The sequence below is a fragment of the Lissotriton helveticus genome, chromosome 1_1 (assembly GCF_964261635.1).
Source record: "Lissotriton helveticus chromosome 1_1, aLisHel1.1, whole genome shotgun sequence".
NCBI classification, from domain to species: Eukaryota; Metazoa; Chordata; class Amphibia; order Caudata; family Salamandridae; genus Lissotriton; species Lissotriton helveticus.
This window is the reverse complement of record NC_136057.1, coordinates 1,553,078,292-1,553,101,479: the sequence shown is the minus strand read 5'-3', so window position 1 is coordinate 1,553,101,479 and position 23,188 is coordinate 1,553,078,292.

Genomic DNA, 23,188 nt, shown 5'->3' with positions numbered 1-23,188 from the left:
CATCTGCAGTGGGGCGCCGAGATCCGGATGGCACCGAGGTGATGTCTAGCAAGTTGCTGTACTGGTGTGGTCATCCTACAATGCTGAAACTCGGCGTGGGTCGCCCCATTAGCCTGTGAGATGGCGTCAGTAGCGGACCGATGTGCGAATAGGCCGAAGGCAGCACAACGCGCCAAGATCCGGATGTCACCGTGGTGGTTTCATAGTTGAGAGGCACTTCATCTGCAGTGGGGCGCCGAGATCCGGATGGCACCGAGGTGATGTCTAGCAAGTTGCTGTACTGGTGTGGTCATCCTACAATGCTGAAACTCGGCGTGGGTCGCCCCATTAGCCTGTGAGATGGCGTCAGTAGCGGACCGATGTGCGAATAGGCCGAAGGCAGCACAACGCGCCAAGATCCGGATGTCACCGTGGTGGTTTCATAGTTGAGAGGCACTTCATCTGCAGTGGGGCGCCGAGATCCGGATGGCACCGAGGTGATGTCTAGCAAGTTGCTGTACTTGTGTGGTCATCCTACAATGCTGAAACTCGGCGTGGGTCGCCCCATTAGCCTGTGAGATAGCAGTTCTTTGGATTTGGGCCTGGCTCGTCTGCTGTAGTGGGGCGCCCCTTTACCGTTTCAGTTGCCATTCAGCTGAGTTTCGGCTGCTCTTGATGCTACAGCGACAGGCGGCTGCAACAGGACTCTCAAAATGGCGGCCTGTTCTTTGGATTTGGGCCTGGTCCACTAAAATGGCCCTGGGACACCTTAGAACTCGGACGCTCGATTTTTTTTTCCTTTCCTGTACATGCAAAAAAAGGTAAATGCCCGGTACGTTACACGCTTCATCTGCCACGATGAACTCTCTAGAGGAACCGAAAAAAAATATAGTTGTGGTAACTATACCATGCATTGTCATATGGAGAGGTGGCACCAATTAATTATAGTGCTGCATAAAAGAGATTTGGAGGAGAACCCCTGACCTGCTAGTACATTCATCAAAGAAGTGGCACTGAGAGCTTCAGAGGCAAGGGAAACGGTCCCAAATATTTAGAAGAACTTTGGAAAGATTAAAATGACATGTTTAGATTGTGGCAAATTTATTTCATGTGGACATCTGAGTGTTACTCTAATAAATACAGTATATGAACATCATCATAGTCGATGGTTGGTAGAGACATTTTGACTATATCCTGGACCTGCCCGTCCTCGCCCAAAATGGCGCCAGAATAAATGGGACTCGTAACTCCTTGTTGTGTACTGGTTGCAGAACCTTGAAATCACGAGATACGTATGCAGTTTTGAAGCACATGGCGGGCGGGGACGAGAATTGATTGAATATTTCGACATCCCTATTGATATTAAGTTCTGATGTGTTATTGATTACTGTACTGTTGAAAGTTCGAATTAACGTCACCCATGGTACTTGCCCGCAAATGTATATCTAGATAATTTTATTGTAACTGGCCCTGTCGTATTTTAATTATAAAATGTACGTCCACCGATTCCGTAACTGTTAGACACCTTAGTTCTTGCAACCTAATGGCCCGCCCGTTACGTTCCTCTACAGTGTAAATGTCTATTTATCATATACGATTACAGTTTGCTCCGTGGCCGGCCCACGTGGTTATAGGCTCGTATTTGTATAATGAAATTTTCACAATAAAGGTTTTTAAAAGAAAACATGGTAGTAGTATATACATTGGTAAAGTTTTTAATAATAGTCACTGTTTTAGAATCATTAAAAGGCAAGTGAAATAAAGCAGACCAATTACATGAAGGGTAAAAGGTATAATACGAAGGAACGCAGTAAAGATAAATGGTCAAGGGCTGTTGTGTTTTCTATTCCTGCAACATAAAGTGATCGATAAGAATCTCATATTCAGGCGTATCGGCGACTAAGACAGCAGGTCGACCCTCTTTTGCTCAACGGCTCCGTCATGGGACGAAGAAACGCTCTTTTTCTCGAAAAAAGAATATATTTTACTTGCAGGACAGTTGTAAAATTTCCGGGAAAGTACATTAGCCTGGAACATTATAACATATATTTAAGAAAAAATAATGTTCGGAAGTAATGAAAAGCGTAATTTTTAGGTCATATGACCAAGCCTTTCATCATTACAATAAGAAAAGTAAAATGAACCAATGAAAAGTTTTATTAACAAGTCACATGACTTGTTATGCTTACGTTACGCGCTGCGCGCCCCGGATGACTTCCGGATGCGCTAACGCGGCGCGTCATATGACGCATTACGCGACAACGCAGGTACAGAATATAGTCAAAATGTCTCCACCAACCAGCGGTCGGAACACAACCCCTTTCAGCAGGCTAAATAGTTCTGTTAAATGACAACAGAAGGGACAGGCAACAAGAACCATCAGTCAAAGAGGGGAGGGCTAGTTCTTCTCTACCGGGTTACATTGGGGCGCTACCGGAACTGATCGAATTGGTAGTCTACAGTGTTTCTGGATGTTTCAGACTGAAGCTGGGGTTAGCATGAGAGCAGCACCATTTCGTAGCTCCGTCGTGGTCATTCCGCAACCAATCATGGCAGCCGTTCTTTATCGTTATTTTGGGCGGGGTGGGTGGCGGAGCAGAGCTGTTTTGCAGCCATCATTGTGTGGAGTTCAGTTCATCTCACTAGTTTTGTATTTGTCATGAGGGGTTGTTCCTAATGTTTCTATTTTAGCGAGGTCAAAAAGAGATCCCATTAGTGGCCTACTGATTTTGCTCGATTCCTTTTCTTTTTTTTTACACGATTTTTCGTTATCTGCAAAGACTAAACAGAGTATTGCGACTCTGTGTTTGTTTGTAAATAGAGAATGAACCAAAGAGAACTAATTCTAAAACAGTAAATACTTGGATAACAATGAATCAAATGGAGAGAGAAGCAGGCACGACGGATTACAATGGGGGCAAAGACCTGCGTTAACTACCTTTCACTATCTGCAAAGAGAGAGTACTCCTAATAGAAATGAGGGGGGGGGGCACCATTCAAAGCAGATCAGTGTGCATAAACACGAAAATGTTTTCACTTACCACGTACTTGACATTCGACAGCTTATGATATTTGCTATTAAAAAACCATTGAAATTCACTGAAAAAACCATAGGTTATAGACCATATATAGTTAGGAATTAGCATTTACAAAACCTTGAAAATTCACTGAAAAAACCATAGGTTATAGACCATATATAGTTAGGAATTAGCATTTAAAAAACCTTATTTTACTCACACAAAACCATTGAAATTCCATATATAGTTAGTTGCACTAACTATATATCGCGCACCTGCAATCCACTGCTGATGATGTCACATATTACATCATTCATGACATGGTCAGTGACATCACTGATGACATCACTGATGACATCTCAAATGACATCACTGATGACATCACTGATGACAACATCCAGTGACTGTATGTTTCTGTAAAGTTAAAATGTGTCTTACATATTGAAGAATGAGTGGAAGTATAAGTGTCTGGACAAAGGATTTAGTAGGTGCATGACTGAATGCATGAGTGAGTGATTAAATGTGTCTCACTGAGTGCATGGGTTAGTGACTAAAGTGTCTTAATTTGTGCATCATTATGTCTGTTGTTCTGTAAACTGCTGCATGTTTTGATCAGTAGCTATATGATTAACTATATGGGTTATTGATTGATTGCCCAAGTATTTGCATGGGAGACTGAGTGTGTGTGTGGCTGGATGGGAGGTGTGTGACTCTGTACAGATCAATGTGTACTTGTATCAATGATTGTATAAGAGAGTAAGTATGTGTTAGTATATGGTTGAAAACGTAAGGTGCTCTATGTTTAACTGTATAGAGTAGAAAATGGAAGTGTGATTGATTCTTTACAGGACTGACTAGGTGTGTGAGTAACTCCATGGATGAGTGGCAGAGTGTGAGTGTCTGTATAGGTGTATGAGTGCATATGATTGTGTTGTAAACATGAGTGATTGTATGTATGAATGATTGTATGGGTGAATGAGTGAATGTGTGTGTAGACGTAGGAATCAGTGAGTACGTATGTAGTAACTAGTATTGGTGTGTCAATGGTTTCAAAAATTATACTCTGTTTTTAACACTGGGTGAAACAGAGGTTATATTAAAATGTGAGGAGATGCATTGTATTGTCACATGAATGATATCATCAGTGATGTGATCATTGATGTCAAGTGAGATGTCATCAGTGATGTCATTTGAGATGTCATCAGTGATGTCATCAGTGATGTCACTGACCATGTCATGAATGATGTAATATGTGACATCATCAGCAGTGGATTGCAGGTGCGCGATATATAGTTAGTGCAACTAACTATATATGGAATTTCAATGGTTTTGTGTGAGTAAAATAAGGTTTTTTAAATGCTAATTCCTAACTATATATGGTCTATAACCTATGGTTTTTTCAGTGAATATATATATATATATATATATATATATATATATATATATTTAAACATATTATTAAATAAACATATATAACATTTTAGAAAATGTTTAAAATTTATTGTTACAACTATAGTGAGTTCAACATTAGCAAAAGTGTTGGATAGCGTAGAGGTAAAATTTACTACTCCCACTCCAGTGGGTGCAACAGTAGGGAAAGCGCTGGATAGCGTAGAGGTTAAAATTACTATTCCCACTCCAGGGATGTATGACGTTACAACGCATACTTTTACAACGCCTACCATTACAACAAAACTTTTACAACGCAAAAACTTTTACAACGCATACATTTACAACGCAAGATTTTACAACGCATATACCTTTACAACGCATACCATTACAACATAAGTATTGGTAAGTATATAATAATTTTTTGAATATAAATTAATAAAAAATATTATAATATAATTTAATATAATTTAATTTTATTAAATAAATGTAATTTAAATGTAATTTTACTTTATTTTTACAAAGTACCCCTGTACCCCAAAAACCCAAAACTGACCCTGAACCCTAAAAATACCCCTTTACCCATAAACTGAAAACTGACCCTGAACCCTAAAAATACCCCTTTACCCGAAAACTGAAAACTGACCCTGAACCCTAAAAATACCCCTTTACCCAAAAACTGAAAACTGACCCTGAACCCTAAAAATACCCCTTTACCTACAAACTGAAAACTGACCCTGAACCCTAAAAATACCCCTTTACCCCAAAAACTGAAAACTGACCCTGAACCCTAAAAATACCCCTTTACCCAAAAACTGAAAACTGACCCTGAACCCTAACAATACCCCTTTACCTACAAACTGAAAACTGACCCTGAACCCTAAAAATACCCCTTTACCCCAAAAACTGAAAACTGACCCTGAACCCTAAAAATACCCCTTTACCCAAAAACTGAAAACTGACCCTGAACCCTAAAAATACCCCTTTACCTACAAACTGAAAACTGACCCTGAACCCTAAAAATACCCCTTTACCCCAAAAACTGAAAACTGACCCTGAACCCTAAAAATACCCCTTTACCCAAAAACTGAAAACTGACCCTGAACCCTAAAAATAACCCTTTACCCAAAAACTGAAAACTGACCCTGAACCCTAAAAATACCCCTTTACCTACAAACTGAAAACTGACCTGGAACCCTAAAAATACCCCTTTACCCCAAAAACTGAAAACTGACCCTGAACCCTAAAAATACCCCTTTACCCAAAAACTGAAAACTGACCCTGAACCCTAAAAATACCCCTTTACCCAAAAACTGACAACTGACCCTGAACCCTAAAATTAAAATATTTATCAATTAATCAATTATAATTAATTACCAATAATATTTTAATTAATTACCAATTAATAATTAATTAACAATTAATTTTTAAAAAATATCAATAAATAAATTAACATATTTAATTAATTATAATTAAATTACTTCCCACCCTATTCCCCTATAAACCCACAATCCGCTACAGAAAATAAATTACTAAAATTAAAATATTTATCAATTAATCAATTATAATTAATTACCAATTATATTTAAATTAATAACCAATTAATAATTAATTAACAATTAATTCTAAATTATTATCAATAAATAAATTAACATATTTAATTAATTATAATTAAATTACTTCCCACCCTATTCCCCTATAAACCCACAACCCGCTACAGAAAATAAATTACTAAAATTAAAATATTTATCAATTAATCAATTATAATTAATTACCAATTATATTTTAATTAATTACCAATTAATAATTAATTAACAATTAATTCTAAATATATATCAATAAATAAATTAACATATTTAATTAATTAGAATTAAATTACTTCCCACCCTATTCCCCTATAAACCCACAACCCGCTACAGACTTATATTACACAAAAAATAAAAATTATTATTAACTTACCTTAAATTCGATATTTTTGTTGTCTATATTATGTCTAGTCGATATTATGTCCATTCTATATTTTTGATTCGATATTATGTCCATTCTATTCGATATTAATTTTCTCTAGTCGATATTTTTGTTGTCTATATTATGTCTAGTCGATATTATGTCCATTCTATATTTTTTACTCGATATTCTGTCCAGTCGAAATAATTGACTCGATATTATGACTGTACACCATGGGAAACAGCTACACAGAGATATGTTTTCGAACAGATGTGTGTTTTCCTTTGCGAGGATTTAGAAGACAATGATCAGGATTGCCTCCCACAAGAGATGTGTCGTGTACGGTTTAAGTTTGGACAGGGTATGATTGTAGGTCCAGATGTGGAGAAAGCAGTTGAAATATTGTTATCATATCGAAGCAAAGGAAGTAGTTCTGGGTCACCATCTGAATCTAATACATCCAGTAGGAAAAAGGCGCGACAATACCCTATGAGAGAAGTTCCCCCGCAATGGAGAGAGGGTGACACAACCGCTAACCCACCTATTCTGCCACACTTCCAGCGTGTATGGGTACATGTCCCATGGAAGCGAGCTGAAGTTTTAGCGCTGAAGCAAACATTACCAGATCCGCGTAAAAATCCTGCAGGGTACTATAAAGAGTTGTCACAAACTTCTGGGTCATGTATAATGAATCTAGCCGATATCGATATGTTATTTGGAAATGTTGTTCCACAGCCTTTATGGGGAAAAATTCGCCATATAGATCATGACCAGGAAATAGGTGACACATGGGCTAATATTACTGCTGTAGATGCCCGACAAGTTGGTGGTGCCAAGCCTGAGCCTTTGATAGCAGAACTCCCTGGTAAAATAATAGATTACATGAAAACGATAATGCCTGCAATACGCGTAAATTGGGATAAGTTGTCTGCATGCAAGCAAAAGAAGGAAGAAACAGTCTCAGATTTCTTCACCAGATTTGAAGAAACATTCGTTGACCATAGCGGTCAAGATATGACCACAGAAGGTGGTCAGAGATTGTTTGTCGATAAATTCGTGCACAATCTGCTTCCAGAATTGTGTAAAAAGTTAAAAGATTCAGAAAGTTCTTGGGCAGTGTCATCTTCAGCCCAGATATTGGCTACTGCACAATATTACGAAAATAGAGACACAGATGAGAAAGATAAGGTGGAAAAGAAAACTAGAGAATTAAAAACGAAGGTTTTGCTACAGCAAACCTATCCGCCACGTGGTGGTGGTAATCATTATAATAATGGTCAAAATCACTACCAAAATACTTTTCAGCAGCCTCAACAATATCAGAGAAACTTGCAAGGATTCGATTACACTCAACCCCGTGTAGGTCCCAACCAGTGTTTATATTGCAAACAAGAGGGTCATTACAAATATAATTGCCCTGCCCTATCACAGCGTGCAAATGGAGTTTCTGGTGTTAGAGGTCATGACAGTCAGCAAGCACCTAGAGGTAGAGGGCGTGGAAACGCCCCACAGGACACACGTCCCCTTCCACCACAAAACTCTATGAACAGGTTTGATCAGCAAAATAACGTATCTGACAGGACCGCTCAATACTATGTTGAAGATTATTACACAGAAAACGAGCAGTGGGAGAATAATGATTGCTAGGACAGCCATAGACAAAGAGAGGGAGTTGTTTCAGTTCCAGTAGATCAGAGTGGACCTTACGTTGAGGTGATTACATCAGGTGTGTCAGAACCTTTTCTGTTGGATACTGGTGCTACAAAGAGTTCTATTATGCACTCTAAACTCCCTGGCGCACCTTTGTCTGGCGAAATGAACGTTTCTGTAGGTTTTTCTGGCGCCCCAGTTAAGAATCCAATTTCTGACCCTTTATCTCTTTCTGTTGGTCCTTGTGAATTCGAAGCACCCCTTATTCTGACAACAGGTTGTGGTGAAAATCTACTGGGATTAGATTTGCTAAAAAGATTGTATGCGACTTTGTACTGTTCTCCTTCAGGAGTACAACTCACTTTAGGTAAGAAAGTGGTTTCTCCCATGTATTTGTCGAGAGATGCACTTCCAGCAGAATTGTCACTTCTCCCAGATATTCTTTGGGCTACTGGTCCTAATGATGTAGGCCTTTTAGAAATTCCACCATATGTTGTAACATTGAAGTCGAATGTAAAAATGCCACGAATTCCCCAATACAAAATATCTAATGAGGGTGAAAAAGCTTTGCTAGCGATTGTTTACGAATTGATTGAAAAGGATGTGATTGAGGAGACACGAGGCAACGTGTGCAATAGTCCTGTTCTGCCTGTTTTAAAACGAACTGACCCTTCTCAGCCACCTGTGTACAGATTCGTAATTGATCTTCGAGAAGTGAATAAGATAGTTGTGCCACAATTCCCAGTTGTCCCCGACATTACCACATTATTAACCATGATTTCAGCTTCTGCTTCGTGGTTTTCGGTAATTGACCTGAAGAATGCTTTCTTCAGCATTCCAATTGCTGAGGAGAGCAGGGATATTTTTTCCTTCAGTTTAGGAGGTCGAAGCTTCCGCTTTAAACGCGCTCCTCAAGGCTACTGTGAAAGCCCCTCAATATACAGTCAAGCTCTGAAAACACAGCTTGACACGATTGTTTTGCCAAAAGGTGCCACCCTTGTACAGTATGTGGACGATTTGCTCATTGCTGCAGATACTGAGAAAATTTGTAAAGAAGCCACATTGACATTACTGCGTCATCTGTGTGATCTGCATCACAAGGTGTCACTTTCCAAGCTCCAATATTGCCGACAAGAAGTGACCTACTTAGGTCACCTCTTATCGAAGGAGGGAAGGAAACTGACCCCAGAAAGAATTCAGGCAATAGCGAAATTGAATGTGCCAAGAACACAGAGAGAAGTGCGTGCTTTCTTGGGCATTACATCGTACTGTAGACAGTGGATTCCAAATTTTTCATTATTGGCCAAACCCTTGGTGGCATTAACGTGTAAAAATACACCCAATCCCATTCCTTGGTCTGAATAGTGTCAGAAAAGTTTTTTCGAATTACGCACAGCATTATGTTCAGCTCCGGTGTTAGGTACCCCCAACTACAGTAAACCTTTCACATTATATGTCCACGAGAAGGAGGGCTGTGCATTGTCTGTGCTGACTCAATTATTTGGAGGTAGACAGCGGCCATGCGCCTATTTTTCGTCGACTTTGGATCCCGTAGCTAAGGCATTGCCAAGTTGTTTGAGGGCCACAGCAGCAGCAGCTGTTTCTATTCGACAGTCTGCTGGTCTAGTAATAAATAATACACTAATCGTGATGGTTCCGCATGCAGTGGACACATTGTTAAATAGGACCAAGACACAGCATTTAACTAGTGCTCGACTGTCAAGCTACGAATTGACACTGCTAGCGAGCCATGTGCACATAAAAAGGTGCAGTACCTTAAATCTAGCCACATTGTTACCAATTGCAGAGGAATCAGACGCTTTAGAACAGCACGATTGTTTTCTCACAACAGAGGAAGAAACAAAAGGGAGAATAGATTTACTTGACACTCCTCTTACTGAATGTGATGGTACATTATGGGTGGATGGTTCATGCTTCAAGCTCCCAAATGGCAACGTGACCGCAGCATATGCTGTCACGACTTTGCACACAGTTGTTGAAACTGCACGAATACCACATGGTTCAGCTCAAGCTGCAGAACTGATTGCGCTCACGAGAGCATGTGTGTTGTCTAAAGGAATGAAAGTGACTGTCTATACCGACAGCCAGTATGCATTTGGAGTGGCTCATAGCTTTGGACGATTGTGGAGAGAACGTGGATTCCTGACTTCGCATGGAGCTAAGATTCAGCATGGTCAGTTGGTAAATGAGCTTCTTGAATCACTGACCTTACCCCTGCAAATGGCGATTGTGAAATGTAGTGCTCACAAGAAGTTGACTGATGATGTCGGTCGTGGGAATGCGTTGGCTGATGAGACCGCTAAAGAGACGGCAAAGAATGTGATGTGCCGAATGTATGTTGCAGGCCCTGAAAGATGGACTGGTGATGTTGGAATATGTGAGGACACGATAGAAAGTGTGAAGTCCATCCAAGCTGAGGCCACACAGAAAGAGTTGAACACGTGGAGAGAGAGTACAGGAAGAATGGATGCAAATGGTTGTTGGATTGAATTGGCAGAGCATCAGAGATGGTTGTTACCCGATGCATATGTGCTTGCAGTGGTTACAATGGCTCATGGAATGGCTCATATCAGCGTGAAAGGGATTTGCGAGTTGTTGGCCCCAGTGTGGAAGAATTCAGGGATTCCCAAGTGTGCAGAGAATGTTGTCAAGAATTGCATGGTATGTCTGAAGCACAATCCTGGTAGGGGAACCCCAACTCCAGCTGGTCATTTTGCACCTCCTACGTATCCGTTCGAGGTTTTGCAGCTAGATTTCATACACATGGAGAGGTGCAACAACTTAAAATACGTGCTTGTGGTTGTTTGTGCTTTCTCAAGATGGGTAGAAGCCTATCCCCTAAAAGACAATACTACATTGTCCACAGCAAAAGCCCTTGTAAAAGAGTACTTCGCCAGGTTCAGAATGCCTAGAATGGTCTGGTCTGACAACGGAAGTGAATTAGTGGGTTGTGTGATGAAAAGAGTGTGTGAAGGGCTAGGCATTAGGCAGAAGTTCCACGCTGCAAATCACCCCCAATCAGCTGGATTAGTAGAATGTTACAATGGCACACTTAAACTTAAATTGGCCAAAATCCAAGCGAGCACAGGTCTTAAATGGCCTGACGCTCTACCCTTAGCACTCCTGTCCACCAGAATGACTGTGCATTCGCGAGTGAAACTCAGCCCTTACGAAATTGTCTTTGGCCGGCCAGCCAACATATGGGGAGTGCCTAGGCCCACAAAGTTCAGCGAGCTGCAACACCCTATTTTGCTTGATTACCTGTATGAATTGACGGCTAAATTGCGTGTTTTGCATCAACAGGTTCACAACACCCTGCCTCCGGTCTCTGAGACTCCCGGTCACTCCATTGATCCTGGATATTGGGTTCTCGTTAAAAACTTCCAAAGAACAAAGAACGACCAGCCCAGGTGGACCGGGCCTCACCTCGTCCTTCTTTCTACAAGATCTGCAGTTCGAGTGGAAGGGAAGGCCAACTGGGTCCACGGGATCCATTGTAAAAAAATAACATTTCCTCCGCCCCATGACCAATGGGTCCAGAAAGGTGTCACTGATCCAAAACCTGACACATTTCCACATGCCACCCCTGTTAAAGATTTGCGCACAAAAAGAACTGACTCTGAACCAGAAAGTGAGAACATTTCGCACAAGGCTGTGCCACCGTCCAAGCTATTGAACACTGCAGAACCTGACTTGTTGTTTCCGGACCAGACAATACCTGGGAAAAACGAACTAATGAAAGTTTCTTGCAATTTGAGACCAAAACCTATGGACCAATAAAATATTCTTTTTTTCCTCCCAAGTACTATTTTTGAAAGTGCAGATCTCCCATCTAGGTAACTTGCTTATTCTTGTTTTTCGAATCGCCATCCGGGTTCCGCTGCTAGGGCCGCGGTTGATTAAAAGTCTTTTGGGTGCAGCTGACGACGTTAGGTCGGTAGTTCTGGTTGGTCAAAGGGAGTTACCCTAGACTGACGGAAGCATCCTTTAGCAGAAGCAACCTACCACCGCGGGCAGCACTTTAGAGAGGATGGAGTTTCCAGATGTGGAGAGACCTGCCAAACAAACGAACTTTAAGCAGAGACTGTGTAACACGATGACAAAGAAAAGTTTTATAATATTGTGTATTTTTATGCTATCTAGCGTAATGATCTTTTTGATAAGTTATGTTTTATTCTCTTTCCATGTAACATTTGCACCCAGCTCATCACCCATACCTCCTCCTACTGTTTCCTCTCATTCTTTCCACCCTCTGCCTGACCACGAATCGAATAGGAGACTAGAGTTCATTAATAACTCCTTTGTTCAGCTATTACACCAACACCAGCTTGTAATAAACACAACCAACTGTTGGGTGTGCGGTCTCATGCCTCACACCACGGATAAAGGTATCCCCTATTTGGTCCTGCCATTTAGTCACAATGGTTCAGTATGGGCATATAGGACAATGTTCATATATGCACGAGAAATCCAACCCCTACGTTCTGTAAAAGACAACCTCAAAACTAGCGCCCTAGTCAAGGGTATATTTGACATGATCAAGGAAGTAACTTTTTATGAAGATACTCCGGATGATGAGATACTTGCATATGTAGGTTGGAACGTGACCGGATATGGCACTACTTTAAGTGAGAAACAGCAAGCCAAGAGATCATCCCCTATCTGGATCGTACCCCATCAAGGTCACCTGTGTCTGCAAGGTATTGGCAAGAATCCCAGAGCTCAGCTAGGGAAGAGTATCTGTACAGAAACGTATGTTTTTGGATCTCAGACTTCCCCTGCGTTTTTAGCCGCTAAGGGTACTTATTTCATCTGCCATGATAGAGCCTATACATGGTTGCCCCCTGACTTCTCGGGCTCATGTTTTGTTTCATTCCTGTTACCTCCCACCTACACAGCAGCGGTGGATTACCACCAGACAAGGGTAGTTAGAGGTGTCTTGAGTAAAGAAGACACTGCAGGTCAGGAATTTGGGGACTTTGCAAAGGGTTTTCTGCCGTTCTGGGGATCCATGGCTAACAGTAGAAACATAAGGCAATTAACAAGGGTAGTTGAGTCCACCGTGACTGAAACTGCGGGTGCCCTTAGTAACTTGACTGCTGAGCTCCAGTCGGATCGACTTATGACCCTTCAGAACCGGGTCGCTTTGGATGTAATACTTGCAGACCGAGGTGGAGTATGCAAATTGATCCAATCTAGTTGTTGCATTTTCATCCCAGATAATGCTCCAACCGTGTACAAGGCCATCTCCAAACTACATAAGATTTCTGAATCTATTCATGTGGATAAAGGAGATTGGTCCTTAATGGGATGGTTCTGGGAACTGATATCTGCCTGGGGATGGAAAATTCTAATGGTCATTGGGATGGTCTTAGCCATTCTTTTCCTGTTCTGTCTATGCATACAGTGCGCTCCTGCAATATGTGGCCTCTGTGCTACATCATGTGTAAGGAAGCCTGTGTCAAGAGATGAACTTAGCACTAGAATGATGTTACAGCAACATCTCAATGACTTCATGAATATCGATCTGGACTCAGACTAACATGAGTATAGATTAATTGCCTATGTAAGGGCAAAAGGAGGGTTTGAGGTTCTGAAAAACTGGATTTCGTATAATTACTCGAGAATTAAAACTTCGTCGAAACATGACGAAGTTGGTATCAAAAGACCGAGAATGACGAGTACATCATGCACATGTATTTTCGGCGTGTTCGAGTGACGATTTCACCTCGAAATCGTCATTTACATTCTAAGCCCTTGGCTCCCAATTATATGTTGCCCTTTACATAGGCCTTAATCCAGTTGATTTCAATTCCACAAGGACACGTACTCCTTAATCGACTTTTCCATGACCTCAGTACAAGTTGGAACCATTGCCCCCGGCCGAACTCGTTAGGTCAGTCCCCTCCCAGTGGCCGAAGCAAGATAGCATCTAGGCTCAACAAACCATAAAACCATTTCAGTGCACACACCTGCCATATCTCGCTCACATCTATCTTCACTCTTTTGCTTCACTTACTTTATGGTGGGGAGGTGCCCGTTTTATTAGGGGTCCAGTGATATCTGATGAAATGTTGGGCCTTGCCAAATGATTTGTTGTAGGCAGCACGAAGTGAAATATGGACATGTCATCATGACTCTGCTTTCTCTTTGTACTAAAAATATGTTAACGATTTACTTTACAACCAAGAATGTTTTGCTCTAGGCCTAAAACTGTGTATAAGAAGAGAAGCCTGACTTTGCAAAAGTGTGCAGTCTCCTGAGAATATACCCGTGTTGTACTTCTAGGACACTTGTTACCTTAGTTGCAGCCAATAAACTAATCTTTGACTTCACCTAGAAGACTCCGAGTTTCTGTAGGTCTGGATCAGGAAGAAGCCGAGGTCTCTGGGTGTTGATTCCCTGGCACCGCTGGGTTACCGGTTCTGTGCCGGTTCTTATAAACCCAGTACCTCAGTGGAGTGAATAGGTGATTTGAGGCAAAGGCGATAGTCTTAGATTAGTCAGGCACACTGTGGTGGTTGAAGGCAGAAATTAAACGAGGAATTTATCCATGAGGAAAGTGGTCGGTTTTTTTTTCTCCAAAAATGGGCAGGTTGGAGCAAGAGGTCTCTGGCGGACCAGGAGTTCCTGCTTCCTCCAGATACCACTAGTTTATGTGCCAGATAAGCGGGGGAGTTTGCGTATAGAGCCTTGTGTGTAATGCATGCCAGTTTCAGCTGTATTCTGGCTTTGAGGGGGAGCCAGTTCAAAGCTTTCAGATGTGGAGAGATGTGGTCGAATTTCCTAGTGCCAGTAAGTAGTCTGGCAGCCACATTGAGGCAGGCTTTTCAAGGTGCCAGGGAGATCTTGGGTAATCCCGAGAGGGTGGAACAGCCATATTCTAGCCTAGAGATGACTAGTGCTACGACTGCCATTTTCACGTCGTGAATGAAGAAATATCTTGAGCCCTGACTTTTGACCATATCACATGCCTTTGGTAATAACTAGCGGCAGCTGGTGTCCCCCAATTTGTTTGAAAAGGCTTAATAGCTTTTACAAATGTTGTACCATGCATATGCAAGGTCAGGTTTCAGGCGCCACAGAAACAGTCACAAAATCCACCACGATAAGAACCAAGCAACTGGCATAGATGGCCTCAATGTGAACATTCCGGAAGACAGCCCTCATCATTTTAATCCCCTGTTTCTTTCTATAAGCAATTAGAATGTGACCTTTGTGAACATTCTAAAACGCTTTCTAGAAGCCAGCCTCATCAAATTAATCATCTGCACCTGTTCCTTTCTATTAACAATTAGAGCACGACCTTTGTGTACATTCTAAAGCATTTTCTAGAAGTCAGCCTCATCAAGTTGATTATCTACACCTGTCCCTTGTTACAAACAATCAGAATGTGACCTTTATTAACTTTCTAAACAGTCTTACTTAAAGACCGTCCACACGCCTTCCCTTCGCTTTGCCTCTTTACCTGCAGCTCAGCAGTTTCTGGCTTAAAGGACTCTGTCTTTTCAGCTCCCTTGAGCACCATGCTTCGACCTCACTGCAAAGAACGTCCAGCATTAGACTCACACCTGGATGGAAAACAGAACAATAAAACACTCATCAATTCACCCACTGTTATCATTAGACTTACAAATCCTTTCACTTGAACTCCTTTGTTGCCTTACAAATCTGTAACCCACCCATCGGTACGATTCCTTTTCAATTGACATCCTGTACCCAACTCTCTCTCTTATCAGTGCTTCATTGTTTTGCAGCTCGGTTTGCACTAAACGTGGAAAAAGTTGTTAACATGATTTAATAAATATTTCAAAACTCAGAATTAAACGTATTGTGTAAAATGTTCCTAGCCAGTATTATATATGAAAATTGGACACGACAGTACAAAAGTCACACAAGTTACCAACAGAAGACAAATTCACATAAACATATGAGATGTGGATTTTCTGTTCCTTCGAAACATTTTCTACTTGAGTTACTTTCCAGCAATTAAAAAAGATGCAAACTGTGAAATGCCCCTAATTCAAACTATTCAATATATTGGTCGTGTAATAAAAAAGTTTACTTGCACCTAGTTTGCACCACTTTGTGTGAAGGTCTTATGTCTTCCCCGGGTTTGGCCACAGTCTCCATTCACAATAACTGCGTTCACTCTTTGATTGCCTTCTATTATTGTTAGCTGTAAAATGCTAATTACAGTACATTGAAAGACGCCTGTCCATTTCCATGGTGATTATGTTCTACAATTGAAAGCACGAATCGACATTGTGAACAGCATTGCAGATTCATCCACATGCCGAGTTGCGAGTCTTGCGCCTCTTTGATAAAATGTTATTCCTTTGAATAAAAGGTTTTAGCAGGGGATATAAATACCTGCGTAAGAGAATGGCATGGATGTCATAGCGAGAGTCCTTCAAATACACTCCTATAAGGAAAAACAGGGCAATATAAAGGACGCCAATCAGTACACTCTAGGCAGGTGCGAGTAAATCTCTTCCAGATGGCCATTCTACACTTCAGGTGCTCGGGGCACCAGGGTAATATGTGCTTTCTGGTTCGATTGTACACACTTCAGAACTTAAAGGGCTCCTTCGGAAGCAGGCCAGGGAAAAGCAGCACGTACCGGTCACGCCGTGTTAGAGACATTTTCAAGGGCAATTCGGTGACCCCAAAGAGTGACATTTCTAGCAAAATAATTCTTACACAACTTTACCATTTTGCTTCATTCCGTTGCCATAATGATGCCTGCGTAGCCTTTATATGTGTAGATAGTAATTATGAATGCCACTGGCTTCACAGCGAGACATGCCCCGGCTGAATCCATCTGCTCTTGGTATTCAAGCAGCTAATTCAAAACTATTTGTGGAACTGTAATACTGCAAGTAACTGTCTAGACAACACCAATCTCTAAATATTTTCTGAAATTAAACGTCAAATGTTATCTAATAAGATTTCACATTTGTTTTCCTCCTTGAAAAATGCATTTCAGTTGTGATTTTCAATGTACGTTTTAGAATCTGCAAAGGAGGGATTTGCTGCACGGTCTTTGCATGCAGTGCACTGCCACATTTTCAAACTGCCAGTTCAAAACGTCTGCAAATACGTATATTATAGATTTGTATCAGTAAATGAAAAGAATCGGTTTTTCATTGACGGGTTTTGGGTGCCATCAAATTGACAATGAAAGCAAAGCTTGAGAAGTCTGATGTGACTCTGACCCCAGAGGTAAAAGAAGATGCATGTGATTATTTTTTTTGTTGTTGTTTACTATCTATACATTGATGTTATGTATGGCCTCGAAATATCAATTGCCCCTGCTTTTAACGGCCATGCAGAGGCAGAGTAGCACAGAGGAATCCATACATGGCATTTTCTCTCCTTGCTGCCCAAATGAAAAATAGAAAATATACTTGGTCTCCTACCATCCAACACACTCTGCCTTACCTCCCCCTCTCTCTGCATATCTGTGCTCTTTGCTCTACATCAGAGCATTGAGCCAGTACCACACATGCAGGCTCTTAGAGTGCCTTGTTGGAAAAGACTGGAATTGCTTTATAACTTAAAAGTGGGAAAGAACATTTGTTTCACACTGTCGGTATGTCATCGCAGTGATTAACCAGATTTTGAATCTGGTATTCACTCTTGTGACGCTCAGTTAGAGTCATATGTAACAGAGAATTATAGATGATTAGAAGTGAATAACAGGGATGTTTTTCACTGAGATGTTTTGAGTGACTTAAAAAGACGAGAACGAAGCTGAGCATGTCTAGTACGTCACTATGAACACTATTATACATGGTTCCCGGAATCACCTAGCGTTGAACTGATAGAAATGAGCAAAAGAGTAATGAGGAGCCATACATGCCCTGGCTTCTACTCCCTTTCCCAAATGAAAGAAACAATAAATAACTGGCCTTCAGCCACCCATCTCACCACAATTTATTCAATCCCACCGTCACTGTTCCCAAAGCTCTGCCCTCCACTCTTCATCGAAGCACAGAACCTCTGCTGTGCTGGCAGGCTTTCGGGCATGCCTTTAAGAGCAGTCTGGAATTCTGTTATAATGTTGCAACAGCTTTTGTTACCCACTGTTGTTCTCTCATAGACATGTATAACCATATTGACAGTCTGGGGTTCATGATAGTGCCTCTCAGTAACACGTAGAATCATAGATGGGTAACAGTGAATTACATGTATGTTTTTAAATATGGGTTTCTGAGTGACATCCAAAGGGGAGTAAAGCTTGAGTTGTCTGTGGTGATATTCAGAACTGAGAGTTGGAAAACATAGGCAGTGCACATTTTACCCATCTACAATTTTATGCTATGTGTGGCCCTTAACAGCATCTGAAATTGCTTTAAATGGCTACACAGGGGCAGAGGAGTAACAAGGGAAGAACGCACAACAATGCCTCTCCTCAGGGTTTCTGAGAGAGCACTGTCAGAGCAGACTGAAACTCCTTTGTGACATTGCAACTGTGAAAAGCAGCGTTTGTTTCCCATGGCTCCTACATCATTGGAGTGAGAAACCAGTTTCAGATGCAAAATGCAAGTTACTCATGGTCTTTTAATGGCAGAAATATTGCAATAAAAATTTCCAAACTAGTTGAGTACTATTAACATGTCATAGAATGCTGATATATAGCATTTACATTATTGGACATGAACCATTAACTTAAACCATATCATGTAGAGTTTTCTGTTGGCTGCGCTCACAATAATGCAATAATAAGGCATGAAGGCATTAGAAAACTACAGGTGTGTGTGTGGTAACAGAGTGTCTGCACAGATCTTACCAAACTTTGAAAATGGGCTCCAGGTTCCTGTGGATATTTCTCAAATCACTTAAAGAAGCAGTGTTTTCACTACAGATGTGACTTTGTGCTCAGTGCTCCCATTGCCCACCCCATTTCCTGGGTAATGTCATCAGTGTCTGCCCTTTGCTTGGTCTAGTTCCATCTGCTAATCACACCCAGGTGAGCGCCCTCTTTTCTATAGGGCTCCGTATTTCACACTCTCTTCTCTTCTGGTTCACTAAAGGATTCTAGTCCAGGCCATGGCTTCTGTGTATACTGCCTATTCTAATCCTAGATGTGTCTCACTTTCACTTTCTGGGCAGCTTTTTAACCCTTCTTGGAAATGTCTAATTGTGTTCAAAGCAAGACCTTTGTGTTGTTGCACTGTGTTCTAGATAGGTCATCTTAATCCCTTCAGTGGGAGTCCCATTGAGCAGAAGTGATAACTTTGCACTGATTAATCTTTGTTTGCTGGCTTGTCCAAGTGGCTTATTATTTACTTGTACATGTTTGAAAATGAAACTGCCTTCAAGTACCTTCAAGAAAACCAATTTCAAATGTTATTTTCAAAGAGATTAGTCATTAAATAAGATATGTGACAGTTTTTCCACTTCATGGCTATTACCATTACATTGGCAGCTATGCCCTTCGTGTCCATCATGGGCAGGATCAATGAAGTGTCATAGGTAAAACAGGTTGCTCAGGACAACAATCGTAGGCAGAATGAACCTACGAGATTTCTGAGAAGCCTTGCTAGCCAGAATCATTGTGAGTGGGTGGCAGTAGCCCAGTCCTAACCACACTATGGCCATGATAGGGAAGGACATATTTGATAATCATCACTGTTGTGTGGTGGAAAGCTAATGTGCTGAAATAAAATCTCTATACGCTTTGAATGAAGGTGAGTATCACATCATCACAAAGTTATACTTTGCTGATAATAATAACCATTGTTTTATTGGTTGTACATTTGCTGCTATGCATGCCCATCGGTGCCCCCGAAATATGAGCACAATTTCCAGTCACCGAGTGTTAGTAAAGAACAATTAACATATGTGTTTGGCAAGGTAACTAAACAAATGCTGTTGTGTTTAGAAAACACCCCCTAGAGTGAAACTTTCAAACTACAGCTCTCAAGGTAGACACTCTTAAATCGGTGCCGGTCGCTGCTGGTGGGTGTGTCCTGCACTGACTTGAGGGCTCACTAGCACGGTTGGGGATCGCCAGGCAATTGTGCAGCGACGCTCTGGTTACATCGTATCATTGTGGTCACTCATGACTACTGGTTCAAGCTCCCTTTAGTTTGCTGCAGGAATGGCCCAGCTGAGGTGCTGATGTGCCGCAGGAGGGCAGGCCTCACGCAATGTACGAAGTCGGCTTCCCTTCCTCTGCACCTATGAGGTGGATGGATCACAGTCCGCGCGTGCCCAATCAGGCCTAGATATCAACATCCTAGGCTTCGAGCCAAGCTGGGACTAGCTGAAAGGGGCCATGCACCATGACAGACCCATCCTAGAAAAGCGCTCCCCCAGACTGCCACCCCTTCAACACAGACTACAACAGCAAGCCCTTGCATCCGAACTGAGACCAACAGGGGTTGATTGTCACATATCCTGCCAGCCTGTCAGTACCTCTGACTAGCACTGACTGCCATTTTTTTTTAACAAATAATAAGTGAAGGCATGCCTTTCTCAAAACTAAAGTGTGAGTATGGCTACCAACAATAATATCAATACATGATGCCCTCCATATAAAATCATAATGTGACTTTTAATAATATTGCCCGCTTATGGTCTACTAATAGGAGCGAACATATCATCACATGCAGCTGGGTCCAAAGTTATCTAATGCATACACAGATACCCTAATCACTTTCTATCACATTTTTCAGAAATTGAATTTTCGTTGAAAAGCGCTTATAAAGATTTTTTTGAAAAGATTTCCGTGTATTGCCTGCCTCGCCCCCGCAGACCATTTCCTGTAAATTCAACGGTCCATTGTGAAAGCTATAAGGAAATGCCTGGCCGATTAAAAAAGTGTAATTAAGTGCTACGAAGATCATCGATTTTCCATACAATTCCACAGCATATTCATGTTCTATTTAAGAGCATCATAGCAACACAATTAATGAATCACAAATTAGCCCATGTAGTCGCCACTGACTGCTAATTCTCATTTTCCATTCTGTTGCAGTTTTAACAGGTTTTTTAAAGGAATCGGAAATTAATGAGTCCAAGAGTTTCTTTTCTAGGAAACCGCATGTGAACCCCAAGGAAAGATCCTGCTCTTGGAGCGCACTGGACAGCATTTATCCAATACTTCTGAGATTAATTATGTTGCTATGCCAACTGTAGGGCACAATTTAGTCCTGGCCCCTTGATATACTTCCTTCAAAAATGTTGACCAGAGAATTTCATTTTTGATTTGTGTTTTTGTATCATTAGAGCAGTAGTTAGTTAGTTAGTTTTATCTTTCTTTTAGTTCTTTAGTCCATACAAGTATATGAAAACATTATGCACAAACAGTTAAATGCATTATCAAATGCAATTTTAGTTCAATAAAATAATTAAAATCATAAACAATTTTTTCCAATGAGAGAGCAATTAAGGCAAATAAAAGGGAAGTGTCCCCATACACTGTCCATTACCACTTAGGGCAAGAAAATGATTAGGAAAAGGTTTTTATAAAAATAAATGTAGCAGCTATCACCTTTCCATTTAAAAAATACAGTACTACATTTATCAAGCCAATTAAACCTTGGGGCCATCGATGGTCGCATGTAAGAGAGCTAATCAATAATTAACGCAAGTACATATCCAGTTAAAACAGCACTCCCTACTTCTTCCTATATAGCCACACTGTATAGGGGTATCTGACTCCAAATACCACTATCTGTCTAGTGTCCCATCTCAAACAGGGCCGGACTGGGAACCAAAGCCTGCCCTGGCAAAGTGTTCGTCCGGCCCCCCTTCCCTGGGGGGGAGGGGGGAGGGGAGTGCGACCACGCTCTTTGCCAGGGCCGGTTTTCGGCCGATTTTGTTACAGGGACATTTTTGAAGGAACACTGCAAAAACAGCCCTGTAACAAAAATGGCCCCCAGGGGCCCAAAACCGGCCCTCACCCTTGAGGCGCACCGGGAGATTGCCCGGTGCCCGCAAGGGCCAGTCCGGGTCTGATCTCAAAATACGATAAGCAAACCAGAAATAAACTCGCACCCCAGCTTATACACAGCGGTTTAAATCATCTCCTCCTGGGGCTTTCCTATACAAGACAGAAGAAAATAACATGTTCAACATCCTCAATGGCATGATTGCAAGTATCACAGGCTGAGTAAATTGTTTGTTGACACTTCCATGTGTGTGTGAATTTGTTTGCCTGAAGTATTTCCAGTATGAGTTTGATGTACAATGTGCGTGCCATTGGTGGTTGAATCAGATCAATGTATGCTTCTTTGGCAGGGAGGTCTTTACAGGCCGAGAAAGCATATACGAATCCCCCAGAGCTCACTTTTTGATGATATTCAATTATTCTCTTATCCCGAAAAGCAGCTTTATCTCTACTGTCTGTATCTGCCACCATTGATGAAGGGTTACCCCGGAAGGTGCTCAAGCCAGGTCGATTAGATGCAATTTGGCATGTTTTAGCCAAGGGAAAAGATGAGCATTTCTATGGCACATGATGTCCTCCATTGCTAGCCTGTAATGATGAAGCTGCGGAAACGACCACAGCCTCACCCAATAGAGAAGCAGTTTTAAGACTACTAGGTCACCCATCCTTTTTAATCCTGGGTCATAAAAAACTGGGAGGGTGGGAGTGCTCTGCAGGAGGATAATTAGAGAACTCAAAACATTATTTTCCTTGGTGGTCAGGCCTCTAGTGTTGGAGAAACCCTACAATTCAGCACCATATAGGCAGCAGCCTGTACAGTTGCTTTGTATACCTATATAGCTGGGGATGCAGACTCAGGGGTGGTTGCCCTGTCCTTCTTGGTGATTGCAAAGTCTAAAAGAGCAACCTCACTATTTTCCATCTGGGCTTCACATGACCTGCTCATTTCAATGCTAATCCCCAGGTGGTCGAATTCATGACTAAATTTACAAGCAAAGCTTAGTTGTTTGGACGTTTCATCAAATTTTCTTGGGACACCACTTATACATTATCCAATGAGAGAAAGGAAAACACTGTATCATGCCGTTTTTATTAATCGCATCCACCTGGCATACTTCCGTAAAAATATTTTTGTCCAGAGCTTTTTATTTTTGATTTGTGTTTTTGTATCATTAGAGCAGTAGTTAGTTAGTTTTATCTTTCTTTTAGTTCTTTAGTCCATAAAAGTATATGAAAACATTATGCACAAACTATTAAATGCATTATCAAATGCAATTTTAGT